Source organism: Eupeodes corollae, chromosome 1 (genome assembly GCF_945859685.1).
Source record: "Eupeodes corollae chromosome 1, idEupCoro1.1, whole genome shotgun sequence".
NCBI lineage: Eukaryota > Metazoa > Arthropoda > Insecta > Diptera > Syrphidae > Eupeodes > Eupeodes corollae.
In genome coordinates this window covers 180,734,744-180,742,690 of record NC_079147.1, presented here as the reverse complement: position 1 = coordinate 180,742,690, position 7,947 = coordinate 180,734,744, and the positions used below count along the sequence as shown (strand labels likewise).

General features: G+C 32.7%; 1 protein-coding gene across 1 annotated transcript in view; it reads left to right on the top strand.

Moving 5' to 3' along the window:
- Positions 1 to 3,268: 3,268 nt before the first annotated feature.
- LOC129941647 (GTPase-activating protein CdGAPr) overlaps positions 3,269 to 7,947 on the top strand; it is a 173,575-nt gene continuing 168,896 nt past the window's right edge. Inside the window, exon 1 of the mRNA XM_056050337.1 lies at positions 3,269 to 4,107. The gene's annotated coding sequence lies outside the window, so the exon portion shown is untranslated. The remainder of the gene's footprint in view (positions 4,108 to 7,947) is intronic.

The following is a 7,947-nucleotide window of genomic DNA, read 5'->3' as shown; positions in this document are numbered from 1 at the left end:
TATGAAGTTTATTTTGTGATTTGATTCCTGTTTCATTTAGAGGGGCAAAAGAAAAACCTAAATCTGAATCTATCAGATTATGATTATCTTAAAGAAGTCAATAGAATGGCAAATCTGATTGAATTTTCTATTTTGTGTGGTAAATTAAAAGGCGAAGATCCCTGGTGCAAATGATCTTAAAAGTCTTAAGTTTCCGATTCCTCTTTCATTTTCAATAACGATATGTGTTATCGTTTTGAAAAATACTATTTTCCCATTGACAACTTTATAATAGCTGTTTGCGGATGGGAAAACCATAAAGTTTAGCTTTCAATTGGATACAAAATATGATCATCTGACATTTTCCATGAGTAGACATAACTTTATAGCAAGGAGAGATTTTCCCTGTTTTTGCATTCCATTGAACAGAATAAGTTGATTTTGTTTATCTGCGAATCTGGATTTTTCGGCAGATATACCCCTTTTTGCACTTATAATACGAAAACAATCAATTTTTGAAGGAAATGGACAGGTTCACACAACATAATTGACTTGAAAGTAAGGCAAGTTTCTGGCATCTGATTGGCCAGCTGCCAAAAAAATTGCCTTCCAATTGAGGCAACTTTATTGGAAAGTTGACTGGAAAGTTGGCAAGAAAAATCTCCCTAACAATCAAGTCAAGTCTACTTCTGTCAAAATGACAGTTGATCATGTTTTTTCATTCAACTGAAAGCTAAACTTTATTACTCTATGATTTACTAATTTTCTGCACAACTTCATTAAATGCTTTCTATAAAAGGGTTCCTTGTCAATTTGGAAAAGAAATAATTAATATTTCTTTACAATACAAAATTCAAATCGCGGAAGAGTTGTAGCTTGCCTGAGAAGTGTTTTATACTAAAATTGTTTTTGGTTGTTTGTATGCTATGAACTTGAAGTAGAGAATTGTAAAATTAATATATAACTTGGAAAACTAACTTGCTACCAAAGTTAAAATTTACGTTCAAAGAATGAAGTTGACTGCAAATAAAATCCTTTATGTAGTCTGAACCCCATAAATTTCCAATAAAGTTACCTCAATTGAAAAGCAATTTTTTGGCAGCTGGCCAATCAAACACCAGAAACTTGCCTTGATGCACATTTATTTATTGGCCTGGTTCAGACAGCATAATGGACTTAATTTGCAGTCAACTGCATCCCTTGAACGTAAATCTTGACCAAGAGAACTAGTCGGTTTTCCAAATGCCATACATTTCAAAATTGTAACTTTACTTCACTAACCTCTACCTTCATTTCATCGTACAAAAACCATCAAAGACATTATTGGGCAGGTTCAGACAACATATTGGACTTCATTTGCAGTCAACATCATTCTTCGAACGTAAATTTTGACCAAAGCAACTAGTTAGTTTTTCATGAATTTCAAATTCAGAACTTTACTTCACAAACCTCTACTAAGTACAACAAGAATTATAAACATTGTTCTCTACAAAACACCGATCAGGCAAGCTACAAGTCTATAACGATTTGTATTTTGTACAAGGAACCCTTTTGCATTGAATTATGCTGTGTAGAAAATGAATAAATCATGGAGTAATAAAGTTCAGCTTTCAGTTGAATGAAAAGACATGATCAAATGTCATTTCAACAGAAGTAGACTTGACTTGATAGTTAGGGAGATTGTTTTTGACTAACTTTCCATTCAACTTTCCAATGAATTTGTCTTAATTGGAAGGTATTTCTTCAGATACTAGAAACTTGCCTTATTTCCGTCTGAACCTGCCCATTGTATAACTTTTAAAAAATACATAAATGGTCATTTTCTTAGAAATCTTCTGATTAAAAATATATAGATAGATTTTATATACAAAATCATTATAATACTCTCTAGAATTCATCAAAAAAGAGTCGATTTTCCATTACCGTAGCACGAGTAAATTTTTCCTTTTTTTTAAACAGTAAGGTTGGAGCTCAATAGAACATGTTTAAAGTATTGAGAAGAGGAAACACCGTTAGTTTGAAACAGCACTTTTGTGCTTTTTACGGATTTAAAACTATTTTTTTTTATAATTTATTTCTGACTCACTGAACACGCCCAAAACAAGATTTTTTTAAAGGGTGGTATGGCATACAAACAGATAGTCATGCAATCCCCATGCTAAGGGACACAATAGGATTTCGGGTAGGTGCTTGTTCTATTTAAAAAGCACGTACATTAAATTTAATACAAATTTCTTAAAAGAAATGAATATTTTAAAAATAAAATCTAAAAAAAATAACAAATTTCAATTAAATGTCCAGAAAATTTAAAACAAGGAAGAAAACGTCCTTGAAAATTAATTGGGGCGACTTTCCATTACCGCAGCACGAATTTCCTTCTAATTTTGTTTGTACAGTTAGGTAGGGGTCTCAATAGAACATGTTTTGAATGTTAAGACGAGGAAACACTTTTAAGTCATAGAAAAAAATATTTTCTTTTCGTGCTTAACCCTACTTTATTTGTATTTTATTGTTCGAGTCCAAAACAAGTTCTTTTGAATTGATAGCACGGCGTACTAACAGCTAGGTATGTAAAGGGGGGCAAACCCCCTGCTTGGGATCACTATAGGATTTGGGGTGGGTGCAGAGTACTTTTAGCATTCCAGCACTAAAATCAAAGAAATCTCCAACAAAAAAAGTAAGTATGGCAACACTGAACAAAAAACAGGGAAGAAATGTCAAAATTAACCATTTTTGTGTGTTTTGTATGTAAAAAAGTGAACTTTGAAAATTAATTTAAAATAGAAATAAATGTTTCCTCGCTCTAGAACTTGTATAGTTATTATTTATTTGCACATATCTATTAAATAAAAAAATCGCGAGTCGAAATTCGTGCTGCTCTAATAGAAAGTTGAGCCAATTCATTTAAATTGAAATAAATGTTTAATCGAATTAAAATTTTAATAATTATTATTAATCTTACGAGTGTGAGATAGTCGATCCCAAAAAATAAAAAACATGCTTTTTCGTACTCTAAGAATGTATGTTCCAATTAAACAGTAAAACACTGAAAACACCGAGATGGCATCACTTTCTCAATACCATCCACAGTTTTCTGCTTCTCTTTAGCCACACGAATGTCATAACCAAAACAAAATGTCAAAAATCCAAACCAACACAAATACAAAAAACACCGCCCTCAATTCGCCGTATCAATATTCAAACATTATCCAAAGCGAGAGGAGAAATTAAAAATAATCTCCTCTCAAGTTTTTCTTCGCCATTGACTTCGCGTTCGCCTGCATTCGAGTTCAATTTTTCAGTACCGTCGGACGCATTTTGTTCACGTTCCCGTTGCGGTTGTGGTTGATTTGGATTCAATCAGACAAGAAGCAAGAAAATCTAAATCTTTAAAAACTTCTTCTTAAGAAACATTTTTCCATCTTCCATAATTATTCCGTAGACAACTTAACTTATATTTCGTGTATTTTGCTAAAAAAAAGTATTCTCAGAGTTTGTTGTCTTTTGTGAAATATTTTAAAACAAATTGTTTATTCAGAAAAATTGTGTTGGAGAATTTTATTTTTTCATCGGTCTGGACTCGGAATTGGAATTATTTATCTCGTATCTATTCATCTATTATTGCACACTCCACCCTTGTTGGGGGTATCATCTACCATCCACCATCTATATCTATCTATTTAGTATTTCGTGTGTTCTTCGTTTTCGTTGCTTGTGCTTATTGCTTTTTTTTCGTCTTTCGTCTCGTGTCTCGGTCTTCGTCTCTTCTTCTTTTCGGTGGGAAGGAATTTATTGTTCTTTCCGTATGTTTTTTTTTTTAAGAAAATTTAACAAAATACGGTTGTAATTTTATATCATCAAGTCAAGCTGAAGAACAGTGATTTTCGTGTGGATGTGAATAGTTTAAACAAAAAGAAAAATAAATAAATTAAAATACCTATAGTGGGAAAATCATTGCCCCTTGTCGTCGTCTCTATCGGTTTGGTTGTGTGAATTCTAAATTATCAATTGTGTCTTTTCGTTCCCTTTGAATCTTGGATCACATCGAAACTGGAAGTTTACGCATTTTATTTTATCTCACGGTGTTTTGTAGACCGAAGCGGTTGCAGGTGGAAAACAATTTAATTGGTGAGTCAATGTTAAAGATTAAAGCTAAAGAAAGATGTAAAATATTTAACATTTTCTGAGAAAATTCATTGAAAACAAAAATAAACTTATTTGCATATTTTTGCTATAAAATAAAAAGGAGGAAGAATGTAAGAAAATTAAGAAAAAAATAGGATGGGATGGTAGAAGGAAGAAAAAAAGGAATACAGGATAGACGACAACGAAAACGACAACAACGACGACGACGATGAGACAAAAAGGAAAATATTGGAGAATGTATATAAAGATGAATTCGCCTTGATTCTTCAGGGGAGAAAAAACAATAACAATTTCATTCGCTTCACTGAATGAATGAGGACGGGGAAGTGTAGAACTGTAGATTTCTACGTGGACTTGCTTTTCTTGTCCTTGCGTTTTGTTTTTTTTTTTTTTTTTTTTTTTTTATTTTTTTTTCATCTTGTCTGGTTGTCAAAGCGCGGTGTGCCCGTGTCATGGTTGCCATTAGGATTGGTTTGGAACTCGGTGTTTAATTAATTTTGTTTTTGGAAACTCAAATATTTCCTGGGGGTTGCGTATATAAACATGTACAGCCAAATTAATGAAAAACGCTTTTTTCGCCTTTATTCCGCGAGTTTATTAAACCAGGGAATTATACTAAAGATGTGGCTTAAAATGTTCCATGAATAAAACCAAAATGTTCGTAGAATATTAAAGTGACGTTAACCAAAAATGCCTTAAGAACATCTACTACAATACCTATTCCTATTTGGTGACTTGAAATTTCCACCAAGTTCCGTAGACTTGATTTTTGTTCGTATGCGTTTTGACAGCGAATTGTTATAATTTGGGACACCTTGGAGTTTTGTTTGCATTAATGCATTCTGTCTGTTTTCTGTTTCCGTATTGTGTCCCCATTTAGGTCATCCTCAACAACCGCAATATGTTTTGTCATATTTTCCTTGGAAAACCTATATTCCTTCCTGAAATCCTACTCGCCTAGCACTTGCGCTGGATCATATTGGGTTTTGTATGTTTTGGTTTTTGGAAGATTGTCCAATATTCGGAAATGGTTTAAAAACTGCCCACATCTTGTATACATTATTATAACGAAAATTAAATTAGCAATCTTCACAATTTTTGTTTTTATTTCAGAATAAATATGACTCATTTGGATCTTGTTATTCGCTAACCCACCTTCTTCGGTGGTTTAACTTAGGAAGCTTCACTTAGCAGGAATTTTGTTTTATTGAACTTATTCTATGGAATAAGACCAAACCCTTTGTTATTCCACGTTTATTAATTTGGATGGTAAAGTGTATTTGAGCAACACTTATTAATTTGTAAGCTATCTAACCCTCTGCAAATAATTCATTAAAAACACACCCTGTAATTGTCATTGTTAGGAATTGTTGGAATTTCTTAACATCATTTTTATGAACGACTATTGCAATTGTTACAAATTGCAATTAAACATTAAATTAATATTAAAAACGAAAGCAAATCGTTAATTTAAAATCTCACATACCTATAATTAGACATTGAATTTTTAGTACTTACTTGCGTATTATCATATGTCCTAACGTAGTTCCACCATATTCCAAGAAGACGTATCGTGTTTTATATGTTCATTAATGACCTTAAGTCGTTCATTTTTATTGGGTACATGGCCTTTCGGTTATTACTTGGAAGGTGATACTTCTTCTTCTGATGGTTTCGTTGCTGACTTCCTAACTCGTGGTGTCTTTCAAACATATTTTTTGAGAAACCGAAGCTAAGATAAATTAAGGAGTTGTTTTTTTATTTATTTATTTGCTTCATAATAATTCCAGCTTAAATATATGATAAAAATGATGATTAAGCTCTACTACTTGTAAACATTATGTTGAAGAAATTGCATTGCAAAAATGTACATTCTCTGCTCGAATATGTACATTCTCTCTGGGGACCACTTTACGTTTGAAAACATATCCTGAATCAAATCTACCATTTAATTTTTATTAGAAGATGAAAAGCAAAGATAGGAACGAAAGAAAAATATTGATTCATTGTTTTTATAATGGCAATTTGTGGTTTAATTTAGACAAGAAATTCACTGTTTTCTACTAAACAAAAAAAAAAAAACAATGGCATCGTTTGGGTTAAAATAAGTTTGCAATATTTTCCTACGTTGTTCCACCTTAAAGCTGTTTAAAACACTTTCCAAAACACTTGTTTATATTGTATATATTTTCTTTTTTTGGTTCTGAACAAGACGACACTCCATGGTCCTTTTTAAAAATTAATGTAGCTTAATGGAAAAATAAAAAAAAAAGAATCTACAAAAATAGAAAATTCTCTGGATCTACACTCTTGTTTTTTCAATATTTCCGAAGTTCCATCGTCAACTCAAATTTGAAGTAGAACGATTCTGGACACTATTACGAACCGTGCGCAAACTATCCCGAAGCAAATTAGCATTTTGATCAAAAAATGTTTCACACCTTCTAATCTGGCTGTTATCTACAAGACTTATATAAGTCCAAAGCTTGAGTATAACTTCCATCTCTGGGCTGGTGCTCCTGCAACTTACTTAAGCCTCTTGGATAGAATGTAACGTAGAGCATTAATTGATAGGTGATAATATCATCATAAGTTTATTTACTTCGCTTGAAAATCGTCGTAAGGTTTCTTGTCTCACCCTTTTTTACCGTTATTCTATTGGTTTATACTCTAGTGAAATAGCCAGCTGCATTCCTCCCCTTCAACAGTTCAACCGTAATACTCGCGCTTTTAAAAATGCTCATCAGTATACCCTCGAGTGCAACTTCGGCCGTACTGTCAAATACAGAGATTCGTTCGTTAGCCGTACTACGCCAATGTGGAATACCTTACCACACTCTTTTTTTCGTTGTCATTGCAATATTCAGGAATTCAAAACCAATGTGCCCCGACATCTCCTTTTAAACCCTTCCTCCTCTTCCTAGTGTTCACACTGTGACTCTGCATAACAAGGGTAGTAATATCCCCTTGAGTGTGTGCTTATTATATAAAAAAAGCAGGATACCGTTTTGAAGTCACATAGCTCGTTTGAACCAAAGCACAGTGGGTACCCGCCCATACAAACCGCGGTCAAAAATATAACACATGCATTTTTTAAAGTTAAACACTATTATTATTATTTTTATTTGTTTTAACTTACAAAATAAAACAGAAAAATTAAAACAAATTCATAAAAAAATTAGAAATTACATTTTTAACAATTCTTGTGCATTTTTTGATAAAAATGACTTTTTTTTTACAGGCAATTTTCTTAAATTTGAAATAAGCTGGTCGGAACTTAAAAGAAGTCTATTTAAAAGGTCCTTATTAGTGACGACCCGTGACATTTTTCTTGTGTGATTCAATCGATAGTTTTTGATGTCCTTATTTCTGGATTCAGCGGCTTCCTCACTTAACTCGCCTATTGAAATAAGTCCATGATGCTCAATCACGGATGCACCATGCAATAACACTTTGTGAACTGAAGCAGGTAAATAGTACCATGGATATGCTTCGATTATTTGTTCAGCTGTATTTAAGGCGAAAACTCTGAACTTATCTGCATCGATATTATGACCTGAATTCAAAGCCTGTTAAATAGTTGCACATCTGTCAATCAAGTTTTTGTCTATTCCAGTTATTTCAGCTGAAATTTCGGGATTGTAAAAAAATTTCCTGGCTGTATTTCCATCATTTGAAGAACCGCTTCCTCCCGGTTTCGGTCTGTCTACCATTAATCCAAGTTTTGCTCTGAATTCAGCTTGGACTATTTTCTTTTTTTTTTTCAAATTCTGTTTTGTCATCACCTCTTACCTGCCATTTTTTGATGTTTAGTCTGTAGGA